Source organism: Anabrus simplex, chromosome X (assembly GCF_040414725.1).
Source record: "Anabrus simplex isolate iqAnaSimp1 chromosome X, ASM4041472v1, whole genome shotgun sequence".
NCBI lineage: Eukaryota > Metazoa > Arthropoda > Insecta > Orthoptera > Tettigoniidae > Anabrus > Anabrus simplex.
The window spans coordinates 77,853,991-77,872,695 of record NC_090279.1 but is presented as its reverse complement, the minus strand read 5'-3'; positions in this window follow the sequence as shown (position 1 = coordinate 77,872,695).

Sequence of the window (18,705 nt, the reverse complement as noted above, 5' to 3'; positions counted from 1 at the left end):
GCCGTTTAAAGGCAGGAACTCGGACATCGTCTGCAGCATTAGTTGAGTTACAGTACGCTGATGATAATGCTGTCGTAGCTCAGACACAAGAGGAGCTTGTGAGAATCCTGAATGCTTTCTCTGCTGCGTACAACAAGATCGGACTCAAACTGAATACCAGCAAAACGCAGATCCTATACCAACCAGCCCCTGGGGAAGGTCAAAGAGATATCAGTGTCACAATTGATGGAGTGAGCCTTCAAGTTGTAAACACCTTCCCATACCTTGGCAGCACCCTCTCATCAAGCGCAAATATAGATTCAGAAATCCAACACAGAATTAACCATGCAGGAGCATCCTTTGCTAAGTTAAGATCTCGAGTTTTTGACAATCACGATGTCAATATCACAACAAAGATTCTTGTGTACAATTCTGTTGTAGTTCCAACCTTACTCTATGGATCTGAATCCTGGACATGCTACAGTCGACACCTTAAGAAGCTGGAACAGTATCATCAACGTTGCTTGAGGAGAATACTGCAAATAACTTGGCAAGACAGGCGCACAAATATCAGCGTTCTTGAAGAGGCACACACCACCAGTATAGAATTGATGGTTTTAAGACGCCAGCTACGATGGACAGGCCACGTAGTTCGCATGCCCAATAATCGCATTCCCAAACAAGTGTTTTACTCTGAGCTATCAGTAGGTAAACGCTGTGTAGGCGGTCAGAGGAAGCGATTTAAAGATGTAATCAAGGCTAACTTGAAGAGATGTAACATTGATGTTGATAACTGGGAGAGCTTAGCGCTTGACCGTTCATCCTGGAGATCACTAGTCCATTACGGCACTCTGTCTTTTGAAGAAAACCGCCGACGTACAGCGAATGACAAGAGGCAACGTAGGAAAGAAAAAGAAGTGCTGAGAAGACATAGAAATAACATGACTGCTCCACCTGGGACTACCTGTCATCACTGTGGCAAATTATGTAACTCCCGCATTGGACTGTATAGTCACCTCCGAACACATAGATGAAGAGACATCCTACCTGGAAGACAAACCTACTCGATTACGAGTGTTTGCTGTCATCATCACCATTGATACCTATAGGAAACACACCCAATCCAAGAAGTACAGGAGTGGTGTAAACTCGAGCTACTTATAGCAATGACAAGGGAGGATGGACTTGCCAGCGTGAAACATCAACAATAGGCTGCAGGTGCGGAGTTGTCACTGCTGCGTTGTATAATTGCTCAAGGTCTGGCAGTCATTTGAATTATTTCTGATGTTTTCATGAATATATGCCCAGTGAAAATCATTAATTTCAGTACTGGTAATAAATTATCAGTTCTACATTTGCCTGTTTATTTTATAATGAAAGGAACCCCCGGACAATTTTACTGGGGGGGTGTGAACCTCTAAGATAAAATCATCAGTGGGGGAGACATCCTTCCCCCCCACGGATTTCGCACCCTGGCTAATAGCCTACACACAACTTGCAGGCACTTGCAACGCAAAGGCTGGGAGTTTTCTAAAAAGCAAGCTAGTTATATGCGCATTCATTTTTCATGCTTAATTAGAAATAAAATTAAAGAAAATTGATAACATTAAATATTTAAAATATGTAGAATGCTGAAACTGAGAAAGATTAGTATTAACTTCTAATTTTCCCAATTGAAATCTATACATTTAGCAAAATTAAATTACTGAATTTGAACATTACCGACAGTATATGTTAGAGGTTGTGGACACAGTGTAAAATGATAGAAATCACAATTCCTCAATGAAGAAAATCCATAACTCACTTAATAAGCTGTAGAATTGGCTAATACGTGCCTTATTTAACGACATACCAGCCACTTCGAAACAAAACCAGGTATTTGAATGTTGTTTAATCACTTAAAACAAACTCTTGAAGAACAAATTTGATTTGTAACAGTCAGTAAAACAGGCTGAATTTAGGAAAGGATGTATTACTAGTGATAACTGCACAGTATGCGACACTTCTTCTATTGAAATGTGAATGGGCTTGTTATATCACCCAGTTCCAATAATTGTAATAAATCACACTGTAACAAGCATATACACTAGAATACACAACTGTGGGGAGAGTTGTAGTTTAACATTCCCTAATGTCTACAACTGTAGGATGGGACACTTACTGGAAAGAGCACTGGCAACACTGGGTGCAATGTTACGCTATGTCTGGCTCGAGGAGGATCTATAAGAGAGGAGTCTCCACGGGTTAAAAAAAAAAAAAAAAAAAAAAAAAAAAAACAACTCGAAAGCAAGTCTATAAGTCTTAATGTACCGTGGACAGCCATGGAAGGAGGGGTCAACTGTTTGAACTTTACGATCCAATTCTTCGTACACTAACGGAAATAAAACCTTACGGTTTTTATACACACATATATATATATATATAAATGCATTATCATTATAGTCCGCTATGCCTTTCAGCGTTCAATCTGCAAGCCACTGTGAGTTTACCAAAACGGCCCGTCGCGACAATCCTCTATTTGCAACTAGTGCCGTGGCCTCATTTAGTTCTATACCTCTTATCTTTAAATCATTAGAAACTCAGTCAACCCACTGTCATCTTGGTCTCCTTCTACTGCTCTTACCCTCCATAATATAGACTATTATTCTCCTAGGTAACCTATCCTCCTCCATTCGTCGCATACGGTATGTACCCACCACCGAAGATGGTTTACGCGTACAGCTTCATCCATCGAGTTCATTCTTAACTTAGACTTTATCTGCTTGTTCCGAGTACTCTCCTGCCATTGTTCCCACCTATTTGTAAAAGCAATATTTCTCGCTATTTTCATGTCTGTTACTTCTAACTCATGAATAAGATATCCTGAGTCCACCCGGCTCCCGCTCTCGTGAAGAAAATATGGTCTGGAAACACACCGATGTAAAGGCAGTTTCGTCCGGGAGCTGACTTCCTTCTTCCAGAACACTCTTTATCGCTACTGCCAGCTCACTGCATTAGCATTAATACACAAAATACAGTGGAGACGATACGCAACACTCTGCGAGATATCGAGGGATAGCGATTTGAGCTTCCTCTACCAGGGTGACCTGGGCGTTACTGATTCTGTCATTAGAGCACGTGTATATGTTTCCGAAGCTTTTTGGCGTTATTTATGCGTTTGCATTAAGTTGACAACCCATATATGCCCACCTTTTTTTTTTCCGTTTTGAATATCTTCCATCTTCACAACAAATGGTCAAATGGATGCAATGATGTTGTAAAAAATGAAAAATAAGTTTTTCCTATTCCAGTCGTGAGGAAAGTGCCGCCCCGTAAATGGGGCGGTGGACATGGGAGGGTACATGTAAAGCAAATTACTTTCCCTTTCGACTAGAAGTTTACTACGTTCACACATTCAATTATATCACAAGAAATACAAATACAAAATATAAAACTCGTCAAATAAACAAACAATAGTGTTCCAAGTTAGAGAGATTGTTAAATTATTTCCATTTGTCACCATTATAAACGTAGACACAGAAGAACGTTTGATAGATGTCACTTGCTTTATGTCACTTTACAATGGAACTTCTCAAAGCAATTAGCATGGCAGCCCACATCACATTTTCTACATTTCTTAGTAGTGTTCTTATGGCATTCTGGGTTGGGTTTGATATTATTATATGTCCAACACCATCCAACCGCACTTCATCCTGCACGCGCCGTTTCACAGATTTCAGAGGTCTACCAATTGCAGGACGATTGGTGTATTTTCCTAGGTTTCTAGTGTTCAGGTTTAGTGGGTATATCAACATGTTCCCACCTACGTGTTGGTGGCAATGTTTTCTTTTTTCGGGGAGGTGATAACATGTAGTTATCACTAGAAATAGCTCAGGATGCAGTCTGTTCATTGTGACTACCTGATGATGCTACTTGGTCAGCACGGCTAGTTGTATCATCCCGAGTTCAAGATGGCGGCGTGCATGCTGGTCGTTACAAGTGCTCTCCGTGCATTAATCATAGTTTTGTTGATAAAAAGTGCCGTGACGTACGCGAAAAGTGTAACAGTGCATTCGGATAAGTCTTGTGGTGATTTGAAGAAGGTTCATCTACTGGAAAAACTGTTGGTAAGTGAGAAATGTTCTCTTAAGTGTCTCACTTGGTGTGGCAGTGAAAGCCTTGGGCTGCTGGCGGTAGGGCGGCCGCGTCGTAATGGGGAAGGCAGAGTTGTCAGACTTCCGATTGCTGGGCGGCCACTGTGGTGCCTAACTCTCGCGCTAATTGGAGACATTGAATTGAACCCCGGACCTCAGCATTGTACAATATGTGAAAGCAGCGGGCGTCGTAATCAACTATTTGTAAACTGCAATAATTGTTCGTCAAGCAGTCACAGGACATGTGCACAAATTTCTACTTCAGAATACAGGAAATTAAAGAAGGGAGGAAGAACGTGGACTTGCTGGCAATGCGAAATGCCGCCACTAACGAACTCTTTCTTTACCAATACGAGTGACGTTACCAGTGACTCTGTAAATAGCTACAACTGTAAATATGTAAATAATAATCTAACTCTCTTTGCGTTTAACGCACGCAGCATTTTACGTCCAGGTAGAAAAGAATATATTCTCGCTTCGCTCTCAAGCCTAGATCCCTCTGTTGTGTGTATCAGTGAAACATGGCTTTCAGACACAATTAATGACTCAGAAGTGCTACCAGATTCTTTCATCCTGTTCCGTAAGGACCGCACTCTAACCACAGGAGGCGGAGTTCTTATTGCCGCAAAACCAGAGTGTAATCCAACTAGACGTCCCGAGTTGGAGACGACAGCTGAAGCCGTGTGGGTAGAAATTACGTGCGGTAGTAATAAATTCCTCATCGGATCTGTATATCGTTCACCGAAGTCCTCACAAACAATGAACGATGCCTTGCTCTCCTCTCTGGATCGTGTGCAACAAGTACAGAATAATTATGACGCAATTTATATTGCTGGTGACTTCAATCTTGAAATTACTTGGTCTAGAAATGCCGCCCCAGTACCAAACAATCCTCCTGCTAATAGTTTTCTCTCCACCTTCTACGACATTTTCCTCCATCAGTTAGTGTTCGAGGCAACTCGTATTACTCAAAATTCCCGCTCCACACTAGACCTGTTCCTTACTAACTTTCCATCATCCGTCCAGTTTCTGGACGTAATACCTGGATTTTGTGATCACCGAGCCATAATTACAACTTTGAGCTATAGAAAACCCTCCCCAAAACTCCACTCCAGAACAATATATAATTTTTCCCGCACCAACTGGAACGATCTTTCCTCTCTTCTATCAAAAAGTCTTCCTATTCCCCTCGCGTCCTTCACCGGCGATATAAATATCAATGAGATCTGGGAAAACTGGAAAAAAGTATTTTTTGAATGTGTCGATCAAGTTGTGCCGAAAGTTTCTATCTCTAATAAGCGAAAAACGCCATGGATCAATAAAGAGATAACATCAGGTATTCGAAAGAGAAATTGTTTATACAGGAAATGGAAGGAAAACCCAAGTGACAGTAGGTGGGAGAAGTACAGACTGGCTAGGAACAAACTCAAATCATTAATCCGTGATGCCTACAGTTCATATATCCACAGCCTTAGTTCCAATAGTAAAGAGCTATGGGCTTTCATTAGAAACAAAAGTGGCAAAAGTGCTCCATCCGTCTTCAAGTACAACGGACTATCAGTTTCCTCTCCCCAAGAAATAGCAGACACATTCAATAGTAAATTTAAAAATAACTTCTCCACTGCTGACAAGGATGAGGATATGTTCATTCCAAGGTCAACCCCTCCCTTTTTGCCCCTAACTAGCTTGTACTTCACTGCTAACGAGGTCGCAACAAGTCTTCGGAGAACTAGACCTCATGCTGCGAGCGGCCCAGACAACGTGCCGGCCAGAATTCTCCATCGCTGTGCAGAAGCATTAGCACCTTCTCTCTGTGCAATATTTAACATTTCAATGAACAGTGGGACTGTTCCAGAAGAATGGAAGAAAGCAAATGTCGCTCCCGTATTCAAAGATGGTGACAGGGAAAATGTAGACAACTATCGCCCAGTCTCTATTACATCTGGCTTATGTAAATGCATGGAACGCCTAATTGTTAAACATGTGCTGGTTTTTCTGAATGAGAGAAACCTGTTGAATAACAACCAACATGGATTCCTCCCTGGAAAATCCTGTACTACACTTTTAACAACAGTAATTGATGAGTGGCAACATTCCCTGGACCAGTCTAATATATCCCAAGTGGACTGCGTAACTCTCGACTGGAGTAAGGCCTTTGATCAGGTACCTCATCAACGACTGTTGTTAAAACTTAACAAGTATGGCATTCAAGGCAACCTGCAGGCATGGTTTCGATCATTCCTGGTAGGTCGGACGCAGAGCGTTGTGTTCAGTGGGGCCAGGTCAAAACAAACCTCAGTCACCTCGGGTGTGATTCAAGGTAGTGTGATAGGGCCGCTGCTGTACACAATATTTACGCTGGATCTGCCAGGTTGTGTATCGTCTTCTATGGCACAGTACGCTGATGACACCATCATTTACAGAGCCATTCGCAATGAGAACGACGTAAATAAGTTACAGTCAGATCTCGATAACGTGGTTCTGTGGTGCAAAATAAATAGAATGTGTATAAATGTACAGAAATGTAAATATATCCGCTTTACTAGAGCAAGATCACAGTTACAACACGAAATTTCACTGTGTGGTAAAAACCTGATGCCTTGTACCTCAATAAAATTGCTTGGCATTCACATCTGCAGCAATTTAAAATGGAATAAACATGTTGAGGAAATAAGGTGTAATGCATACAGAGTCCTGGGATTCATCCGCAGATCTCTACTGGGAGCCAGGAAGAAAGCCGTTCAGACAGCCTATCTGTCATTAGTACGGCCAATACTGTTGTACGGGCTTCCTTCCTGGCACCCTACTACAGTGGAGAACATGACGAAACTAGAGAGAGTTCAACGCCGAGCAGAACGACTAATTACTCAACACGGTCATTTAAATAGAGCCAGGTCACTGCCCTCCATAACATCCCTCTGTAAACAAATAGATATTACTTTCCTGAGAAAATCCCTCGCAGGTAACATTCATATAAACCCTTTCAACCGCTTACAGCTGAACTATCGTTCCGCTCAAAGAGGTCGAGGTGTGTCCCTTTTCCCTCCATTTACAAGAACAGCATCATATCAAAGTGGCTTCTTTAGTCGTTCTGCTCGGTTGTGGAATGAACTCCCACCGCAGATAAAAGAACTACCTGCAGAAAATTTCTGTAAAGACGTAAAACGGATGTATATATAACGAAACCCTCTGTACAAAACATAATTTATCTACTGTGAGAATGTTTCAGTATGAGTGGGAGGATGGATGAAAGTTATGGGGTCCCGAGTGATTGAGACGGTAAATGTGTATGAGTGAGCCGGCCTAGCTAAAATATATGTGGGGTTTCTAGAGAGAGAGAGAGAGAGACTCTCTCTCTCTGTGTGTGTGTGTGTGTGTGTGTGTGTGTGTGTGTGTGTGTGTGTGTCTGTGTGTGTCTGTGTGTGTCTGTGTCGAATGACTTGAATGTTGAACAGGTCTTGTGAGTATTACTGTATGTAAATATGCCTATGTAAATATTTTAACTGTATATAAGAACATCATGTAGAATGTAATTGTATATTTGTATATTATAATTTTAAGTGGTGATGGAGGCACTTTTGTGTATATGGGGCTATGCCCTTTCTCCATTCACCATCCCTAAATTGTAACTACAATTAGTGGAAAAATAAATAATAATAAAGTACCTCAGGTACTCCCAATACCACTTCTTCAAATCCATTTTCAGTAACGAGAGTAGCCCGCAGCTTTCCCTCAGCTCAAAGTTTGTTCCCAGATAGATTATTGATGTTTCCATCTTCGTCACCACTTTCTTCATCACTATGAAGATGATTTTACGGGGGACAAGAGTGTCTTGTAGCACTTGCAAATTTTTGGTCGTCACTCTCAAAAATCGCCAAGACTTCATCGATGGTCGACCTAAAATATTATAAGAAACACGTGAAAATATTTTAACGATATATCTACAGTAGGTAACAATACTGATATAATGCAGATGGTAACCTACAATCATTTGTTCCGTTATTTTTACAACATTTTTGCTGGATTACTCGATGCATATTGCGTTTTATAACCAGTTAAGGCGTAGGATAGGGAATCTGTAACTCGTGTATATCTACATATCATACCACAAGGTATTTTAGTCAGTAGAACATATGCTGCCGTAAAGATTGTATCATAAAATATGGTGTACCCGCCCATGGCCATTGCCCCATTTTCGGGGCATTGAAAGAAATGACTAAAAATAGTACTCAAATTACAAATAACCAGCGATATTCTATTACAGCAACATTATGCAGGTTATATACCATAAGGAATCACACAAACATATTAATAATTATCAATTATAATTAAAATACTTACTTGCTCTGAGAGGTCATGTTGCATGTTCACAATGAGCCGTAGTCAACAACGAATAACTGTTCTGTTGAAGCAGTTGTGTGTTGGCAGGGACCCAGGTCTTATCCACCAATGCCAACCCTCTTGAAATATAACATCAAACTTACCTCAAGAAGAAATTCCTTGAAATATAAAAATAAAATTCTAGCTGCCCCAAAAATGGGGCCGTGGGCATATATGGGATACGTAAATAGTAGCGTGTGTCATTCCTTTATATCTCCTCTCAATATGAGTGGAAAGATACAGTATCTGCAGTGTTTTGCTGCAATAACTATGAAGTGCAGAAGGATTCGCGGTCTTTCTTCCGTTTCCCTCGTGACAAGAAAATGTAAGTAAATATTGTGTTTGGATATACATTCTTCCAGTTACAAAGAGATTTTTATAGTACTTCCTAAACTTGTGACCTGCGTGACCCACATTTGAACAGGCTAAAAAATATAATAAGCTTATTTTATTGTATAGTGTAGCAGTTAACCTTCAACACCGATGTGTTGTTGTAGGTGTGATCTGTGGGTTTGATTTAATTCAGGAAAATACATATGCATATGTGCGTGGCTAGTTGTGTTCCAAGTTACCCCATTTGGATGCCGTAATGCGTTGTCAAGCACTGAAGAAAATATGGGTGATTTAAGAAATGTACATATTTTGTTGAAACAATATGATGACGCAAATTTGCTTTACCTTAATGAAATGGCATTGTGCCAAGTATTGCTTATAGGGAAAATTTGAATGTTTTTGAGGCTAAATTTATAGATTTTCTTTCTGCTAGAAGGCTTCAAGTTAAAAGGAAAATTGTCCAGCTCTGAAATGTAAATTCAATGAATCATGTGTAAGGAATGTGCCGATATTTTTGTTGACAAGCGTTTTAGTGTGAACATACTATGCTTTTAAATGAGAAAAAAAGACAAATCTAGCCGTGAACCTTCAGGCAAGAATGCTAAAGCTAAAAAAGTAATGCATAAATGAAAGATCAAGCCCTTTCATAGCAGTCCATTTAACATCTTGATTGTATGTCTAATTTCAGTCTTTAAATAATAACTTATTAAATAATTCTTCATTCATTTATCCAGAATTGCTTTTGCAAATTTGAAGTTAATATCTTAGTAACACTTTCTTTCAGGACGTAATTTATTTGTCCATTTCCTTATATACATTTCCATTGATATTTGAATTTAGCGCGAATTTTTAGGTCACGCCACTAGGAGCGCAACTTGCGACTTGTCTCCCATTTAATCAAGGCTAAATCCGGAAGTGTCGCATATTGCCTCTGCTGTATTTGACTACTGCTTGATTCAATCTCACTTACTATATTACCATCCTGGGGAAATAATAATAACAATAAGTTAATTTATTAATTTGACCACCTAATCAATACAATAAGTCTTGTCTTTGTTGATATACATTGACATGTACTCCTGGGAGAACACATAACAAAAATACTTAAACTTATCTACCTGTTCTAGCTTTGTATCACCAATCTGTCATTCAATTCTGTTGACTTTCTTACCTACTGACATCAGTTTAATCTTGGATAGGCTAATTGTTATTCCATACTCATTGCACCTATTTTCAAGTTCCAAGACATTAGACTGCATGCTTTCGGCACAATCTGCCATTAAGACGAAGTCGTCAGCAGAGGCCAGACTGCTTACTACATTTCCACCTCACTGAATCACTCCCTGCCAAATTATACCTTTCATCAGATGATCCACGTAAACGACGAAGAGCATAGGTGAAAGATTACAGCCTTGTCTAATCCATGTTAAGTATCCTGAACCAAGAACTAATTCTACCATCAATTCTCACTGCAGCCAAATTGTCATCATGAATGCCTTTGATTGATTTTAATAATCTAACCCAGTATGGTGAACATCATTTCCCTCGGTACTCTCTCATATGCTTTCTCTAGATCTACGAAACATAAACACAACTATCTATTCATATCGTAGCATTTTACATTTACCTGGTACGTACTGAACATCGGATCTTGACAGCCCCTCCGGGCTCTGTAATCACATTGTTTTTCATCCAACTTCCCAACTTCCTCTCAACCACTGATCGCACCCTCCCTTCCAAGATGCCAAGATTTTGCTTGCTATGCTAGTGAAAAAGAAAAATGGCGGATAGCTCAGTCATAGTGTAAAGTGTATGTCAAGGCTAACTCGTAAATCTGCAAGATAAACAGCAACTAAGTGTCATTCGCGACCTAATCTCCATAGTTTTAATAATCACCGCCCAATACTGACAAAAATCATGACGCTACGGGATGTAGTTCAAAAGGTATCGGCAATTGAAGATGCGATGCAGCATTTTCGCGCCCAACTCAAGGAGGCGACCAGCAGCGCCAACCGGGAGGAGAAACTACAGCGGCTGGAGGAGGAGTTCTGTGCGTTTCAAGAGAAAGTGTCTGGTGAACTGAAAGACATAAAAAACAATATTTTAAAAATAGAGGAAAAGCTGGACGAGCAAAGAGAACGGATGGACGAAGCGGAACAATACAGCCGCCGAAACTGTCTAATTTTGCATGGCGTCCCGGAAGCACCAGGTGAAAACGTGTACGCTAAAGTATTATCAACTATTAAAGAAAAACTGGATATCGAGCTTAATATGTCAGACATTGACCGTTGCCAACGCCTAGGTGTTCCGAAGCAAACAACGGCTGATGTGGTTGCTACGGGTAAACGCCCACTGATTATTAAGTACCTGCGGTACCAGGATCGTGACCGCATTTGGAGAGCTAAACGTCGGCTAAAAGGCACGCACCTTCTCCTGACGGAATCGCTCACGGGTACCAGGAAAAACATTTTAAATCGTGCACGAGATCACTTTGGCTTAAAGCGTGTCTGGAGCCAGGACGGTCTCATTGTTGTGCTATGTGACAATGGACGAAAGGTGTTAATTACTACAATGGTACAACTTGTTAGTTTAATGTAAAACACGAGTGAGCATTGATACGGACTCATTACTGAGATGGCATTAATTGATAATGTTGTAGTTTTAAGTAAATGTGCGTGTATGTGTGTGAGTGAATGTGATTGTGCCCCTGGAAGTACTTGCGGTGAAAACAAGGTGAGTAAGCAGAAGTCTTTTCTAGATAATGGCTAGTCACAATACAAGTGCTATTTCTACCGATTGTAGTAACCTTGATGTCAGTGACCCGCTCCCACCTCCTCCCCAGTCGCCCCCTTTACCCTACCCTTCAACAACGTCAGTGGGAAACATTCTCAGGGAAAGTCTTTCAAGATATCGGCGAGCCCTACAGTGTTGTCATATTAACGCGCAATCGTTAATGGCTCACATTGACGAAATACAATCCCTCTTTCATGATAGTAATACCTTGCACTGCATATGTGTAACTGAGACTTGGTTACAACCCTCACTAAACTCAGGCCTGGTTGAATTAAATAACATAACTTTACATCGTCTAGACCGAAGAAAACGTATAGGGGGAGGGTGTGCTATATACTGTCGTAATGATCTCAAAAGTAAAATAGTGGCTACTTCAGAGCAGACAATTCCAAGTCGACCTGAGTTTATGTTTATAGAAGTTTTGGCTAACAATCAAAAAGTACTGATTGGAGTAGTTTATAAACCCCCAGACGTAAGACATATATCGGACCTTGAAATTTGCTTAGCCAAGTTAATTCCACTGTACGAAAATATAATTATACTTGGAGATTTTAATACAAATCTGCTGACTGCGACAAACGACTCATTGCATTTACAAAATATGTTCTTTAGCTTAGACCTGAACATCCTACCTCTAAATGCTACTAACCATCTACATACAGTAAACCGGACGACTCATACTTTAATTGACTTGATCATAACTAACAATACTCAGAAAGTTTTAAATCACGGACAGCTTGCAGTGCCAGGTATTTCTACCCATGATCTAATATATGTCTGCTATTCATTAAAGATGCCAAAATATGAGACTAAATATATAACACGCAGGGATATAAAAAATCTGGACAAGGTAGGAATACGACACGAAGCATATTATCTGCCGTGGAACGATATTTTACACATGGATGATATTGACGTAAAAATAAATAAACTATCTGATCTGGTGTTAGAACTGTATGACAGATTTGCTTCCAAGAAAGAGATTCGGGTGACTCGACCACCTTCTCCGTGGTTGACTAGTGAGATTAAATCAGAAATGGCAAAGCGTGACTCGTGGTACAGAAGGTTTAAACGAACGGGTAATGCTAATGACTTTGAAAATTACCGCGTTCTCCGCAACAGGGTTAAACAGTTAATCAGAAACAGTAAATATAAACACATATGTCAAGTATCGAAATGCAAGAACTCGACAGAAATATGGAAACAATTACGAACGATGGGTATAGGTCGAAAGTTACTAAGGCAGGCGCCGAATGTATCCCTTGAGGACTTAAATTTACACTTCACGTCGGCCGAATCCACTGTAAGAGCAAATAATAATAATAATAATAATAATAATAATAATAATAATAATAATAATAATAATAATAATAATAATAATAATAATAATAATAATAATAATAATAATAATAATAATAATAATAATAATAATTTTCGTAACTGTACAAGTAATAATAATAATTTTTTATAACAGTAATAATAATAATAATAATAATAATAATAATAATAATAATAATATTCATTTTATGCCAATTCAAGATACATTTTTGTTTAAAGTGGTTGGTATAAATGACGTAAAACGAGTTATGTATTCTCTCAGATCAAATGCTGCTGGACATGATGGCATACCTCTGTCTTTCTACAAATACATCATTGGCGCCATTCTGCCGATCGTAACACACATTATTAACTACTGTTTAACCCAAGGAATTTTCCCTACGGCGTGGAAGGATGCCCTCGTCATCCCAATCCCAAAAAAGGATGGACCCACTATTCCTTCAGATTACTGACCAGTTTCTATCCTACCACCCTTGTCCAAAGTGCTGGAACGCCTGGTACATGAACAAATCTTTACGTACTTACATAAATATGCTTTACTCGACTCTTACCAATCAGGCTTTAAGAAAAAACATAGTACCATGACAGCTCTGCTGAAAGTGACAGATGACATTAGATATGCAATGGACAACAAACAAGTGACAATACTTACTCTTTTAGATTTCAGTAGCGCATTTGATACTGTCGATCCTAGGTTGCTTCTTTCCAAATTACAGTCCTTAAACTTTAGCCAGAAAGTGCTGGAATTTTTCTATTCTTACCTCACAAACCGCCGGCAGTGTGTGGTTGCAAATATTAATAAATCAACGTGGCGAACAAAAAATATTGGTGTTCCACAAGGGTCAGTCCTAGGCCCTCTCCTATTCACTTTATATATAAATGATATCACCAGATCAATAAAGCACTGCAAGTACCATCTTTATGCTGATGATCTGCAAATTTATTACCACACTAGAACTAATAATATACAACAAGCAATATGTAATGTAAACGCTGAACTTGAACAAATTAATAGCTATGCAATTAAAAACAACCTTAAATTAAACCCCCATAAAACGCAAGCCATTATCATCGGTACATCAAAGAATCTTCACATTTTAAAACAAAATTGCATTCCTCCCGTAACTTTAAATAATACTGTTATATCTTATTGTGAATCAGTTTCTAACCTTGGTGTTATTATAACGGAAACTCTAAACTGGACAGCGCAAGTTAAGAATATCTGCAAAAAGGTTTATTGTGGCTTGCACCCCTTAAAACGTTTCAGAAATGTATTCCCTCGATCACTGAAAATTCAACTTGTTCGGTCATTATTATTTCCCATTTTTGACTACTGTAATGTAATTCTTACGGATATAACAAAAGAATTAAGCTTGAAACTACAACGCACTCAAAATGCTTGTCTTAGATATGCTATGGATTTACGGTATGACGCTCGAGTTTCTCCCTACTATAAACAATTATCTTGGTTACGACTAGATGACAGGCGTAAACTACATGCAAATACTCTTGTGTACCAGGTACTTTCGGAAGACATCTCTGCTTATCTCTCCAGCAATTTTCGTCACCTTGGTTCTTTACATCCTCATGATACTCGCTCAGTGTCCCTCCTAGAAATACCTATCCACCGAACAACCACATACCATCGATCATTTACTATCACCGCTTCGGGATGGTGGAAAGCTCTTCCCAAAGACATCAAGGATGCTGCATCAAAAATTATATTTAAAACCTCCTACGAGCAGTTCCTCGTTAACTGCTTCCAGCAAGGTACAGTACCTGTATGAGTGGAACGAGTGATTGTGTGTGAAAATGATATATTATTGCACAAAAATTTAAATATTGGTTTAATATTATTATGGAATAATAACAATATGTGTGTGGTTAAGTGAAAGAAAGGGCCAAGAGCCCTAACTTCGCCACAGTAAATAAAGGCTTTATCAAATCAAATCAAATCAAACCTCGATAGTTGTTGCAATCCTTCCTGTTCCCTTGCTTGTAGATAGGTGCAATTACTGATTTTGTTCACTCTGAATGTACCTTACCAACACGCCATTGTGATCTTACTATACTCCATGAAGCCATTTCATCCCTGCCTTCCCACTATACTTCACCACTTCGGGTCTAATTTCATCTATTCCTGCTGCTTTATTTCAATGGAGTTTATTTACCATCCTTTCAACTTCCTCAAGCATAATGTCACCAACATCACTTTCTGCCTGCCCATTAGCTTGGTTGTGCGCGACACCACCAGGAAGATTTCCTTTTACGGTGAGAAGGTTTTCAAAATATTCCCTGCACCTCTCCAGTGATACCCTGGGATCTATTATGAGTTCACCTGAATTATCCTAAACACAGCCCATTTCCTTTTTCCTTTACTTCCTAAGATTATTTTTTACTGTCCGTAAAGGTTTTGGCTGCTGTTTGACATAGCCTTACCAGGTTATTACCAAAATCTTCCCATGGTTTGTTCCATCAACTACGTAAAATTCCCTGTCCGCATCGGCCCTTGTTTAGAGCCATTTCTGATAAGCCTCCCTTTTACGTTAATAAGCTGCTGCCACTTAATCATTCCACCAAGATGTTCGCTTTACCCCACCTTTACGAACACCGCAGCCGTTCCTAGGCCTTCCCTTGCTCTTTCTACTACAGCATCCCTGTATGCCACCTATTCTCTGTCTATACCCTGAACCTGCTTACTGCCCACTGTCAAAACTTCTCACTAATCATATCCATGTACTTCTGTCTAATTTCATCGTCCTGGATATTTTCTACTCTTATTCATTTTCAGACATATTTCACTTTCCTTATCCTAGTCCCAGAGATACTTTGTTCACTACAGATAAGATAGTGGTTTGGATCTCCGAAAAATCCCCGAATAACTCATACATTCCTACCAGAATTCCTGAATTTAAAGTCGGTTAAGTCATAGTCTATTTTATGGATCTGGTACTCCTAGCCTCCCATGTGAATAGAATGTATTCGTAACTGCGAAACACGAACTAGCACAGAAGTCCAACAAACGCTTCCCATTCCCCTTAGCTTACATGTATGCCCCACATTTACCAATCACTTCAGTTCTATTTCCAACTCTCGCATTGATATCGCCTATTAGCACCCTCCTCATCCTTGCTGTTGACGCTGACTACGGTGTCACTCGATGTTTCATAAAACTTGTCAACTTCATCCTCATCTGCAACCCTCACATGGTGAATATATAGACCATTTTCGACGTAATTCCTCCAACTACCATATATACCCACTGCGTTCACTCATGTACGTGCCTAAAAGAAGCTATGCTGCGTACAGTAGTTTTCCACATAAAGAGTCATTCCGCATACTCTGCCCTTCCCTTTCTAACACCCATCAAGTACCTTTTATCATCTCCTGTCCCTTCTCCGTTATCTCTTCTTACCCGAATACCACTAACGGTACCTCCAGTACATCCGGATTCGTTCCGTTTGCTGAATCAGCCAGTTTTACATTCTTTCTTCCAGTAGCCCCATTAATACTGATAGTTCCCGATCGAAATCCATTTCGTTCGACAGTTGTTTCAAAGGAGTCCTTCCCCTGTCAAATGAGAGTGGGACTCCATTACTCCCATAGGTCCGAGCTTTCCTTAAAATATTATGAACTCGGTAAATTCATGAAGCAGGATGCTATCCTACTTACACATAGTCACAGTGAGGATCTCTTCTTTAACGGGTTAGGGACAACCGGTGGAATTTTAGTCCTAGCCTCCTGAGCACAAGAAGGGTCATTGCACAGATTATGTCCGAGAACCCAATCCCGTTCCATAGCAATTGGTATCCCGACTCTCAGGACCACTTACTAGGCCACTCAGCCGTTGCCCATGGTCACGAACTAGAACGTGACTACAGTAACCCACACCATGAACCATCAATTATTATTATTATTATTATTATTATTATTATTATTATTATTATTATTATTATTATTATTATTATTATTATTACTATTATTATTCCGGAAATTTCGTGTATCACAGAGGTGTAAGAAGGTGCTGGGCTGAATGGATGGACAAAAATTTGACAAGAGCACTAAATTTTGAAATAATATTCCTTCCTCCTTGTTTCTCTTATTTAAAATTTGGTAAATAGAATAAACAATAGCAATATAATAATGAGCTCGTTAGCTCCAACAACAACGACATAAAGTCCGAAATCAGGTAAAAGGTAGAGAGAATTATCAGCATGATAATATACGGGGGATGAGTATTTTTAGGTCTGAAACAAGTATACTGTTTTATAAGAGCAGGTTTGGTCCATTAACTTCCATAGCCTAGGTGTCTGAGCTCCAAACTCTAATAGAGTCCAGTTCCTCAGAGCCATAAATTTCTTATAGCGCAGAAGGTTATAAAATGCTAACCTTCAAAATGAGGAATTTACAGTCACTTCTTGTCAATTATTTTCATATTACTTTCCGGAAACATAAAGAGGGGTAATGAGTGCCCGTATTAAATGGCCATAATGTAAAATGGAAAAGTTTGATAATCATCGGCTGAAAAACATACGCAGGTAGGCGAAAATCCTGCACACCTTCTAGAAAACTCTTAAAACATTAAGTGGGCTCGTGGCTCCAAGGTACAGAGGCTAAGGTATTCCACGCTAGAGCGACTAAATGATAAACATTAAATACCAAAAACTGTTGATAATTTGGGAGGCTAAGAAACTTTAGTCATCCCGTACCGAGTGGAATGGTAGTCAACAGAGGGTAATCATTCTTGTCCCCTTACATTACACATTTCCGAGTAGGGAATAAAACAGAGCCCTTGGACTGGAGAAAATTTTACATTTAAACCACGGGGTTTAGAAATGAACACGAAATAAAAGCGTTTTGAAATATTCCCCTCATGCTATCTCCGAGAGCTATCACATGTTAAGAAATATGTGTCATTACCTTTGAGTTGCTGGGCCTGCGACCTCTGCCACTTTAGTTTGCGGCGCACACAATAAACTGAAGCAATGACAATGACAATACCAGCCTTTATAGTATCTCAAGCGGAAGTTAGTGAACTCTTTACAGATAGGCTGGATGCTTGTACACACGCCAAATGTTATTTGGCTGGAGAAAATATTCAGAAAATTTCGAATCGTTTGATAGATGCAAGAGATTGAGGGGGGAGGCAAATGCGTTGACAACCTTGCCACAAGAACAAAATAATTTTCAAAACTAAAATAAGCCACCTCTAAAATCTAGCTTTCTCTTAAGAATTGTCCTTAATCCCGCCAGAGGGGGGAAATTTGTCCGATGGTAGAGGCATCTGACAGTTGAAAATCCTAGTGCCTTGCATAATATTATGTCAAGTACAATTTCATATACGGCCTTATAGAAGGCACGCTGTTCGACCGGACGGGGGAGGTGCACCCTCAGTACAGACCACCACCCCCTAAGCTCGTACCACGGTATGAAGAGCTTTGAAATCTTGAATCTTGCCATGCATAATTTTTGAGAAAAATCACTTGATAGAGAGTCCTTTCTTGGATGTTTGTTTAAGTAGGGTAGTTCAGATAGTGTTTGCAAGGTAACAGAACTTCGGACTGTTGCGCCCAGAGTCTATGGCAAGAGCGGCTGCCACTGACGATGACTGAATGGGGCCGCCCGGACTCCCAAGGTATCTTGAGGTAACATTTTCCCGTATACCGTGGAGATCAACCAAGGCGATGGTCACAAAGTACCAAATAGCATTGCTGGGGCCAAGGATAGAGTGGGCTTTTGGAATCCAGCT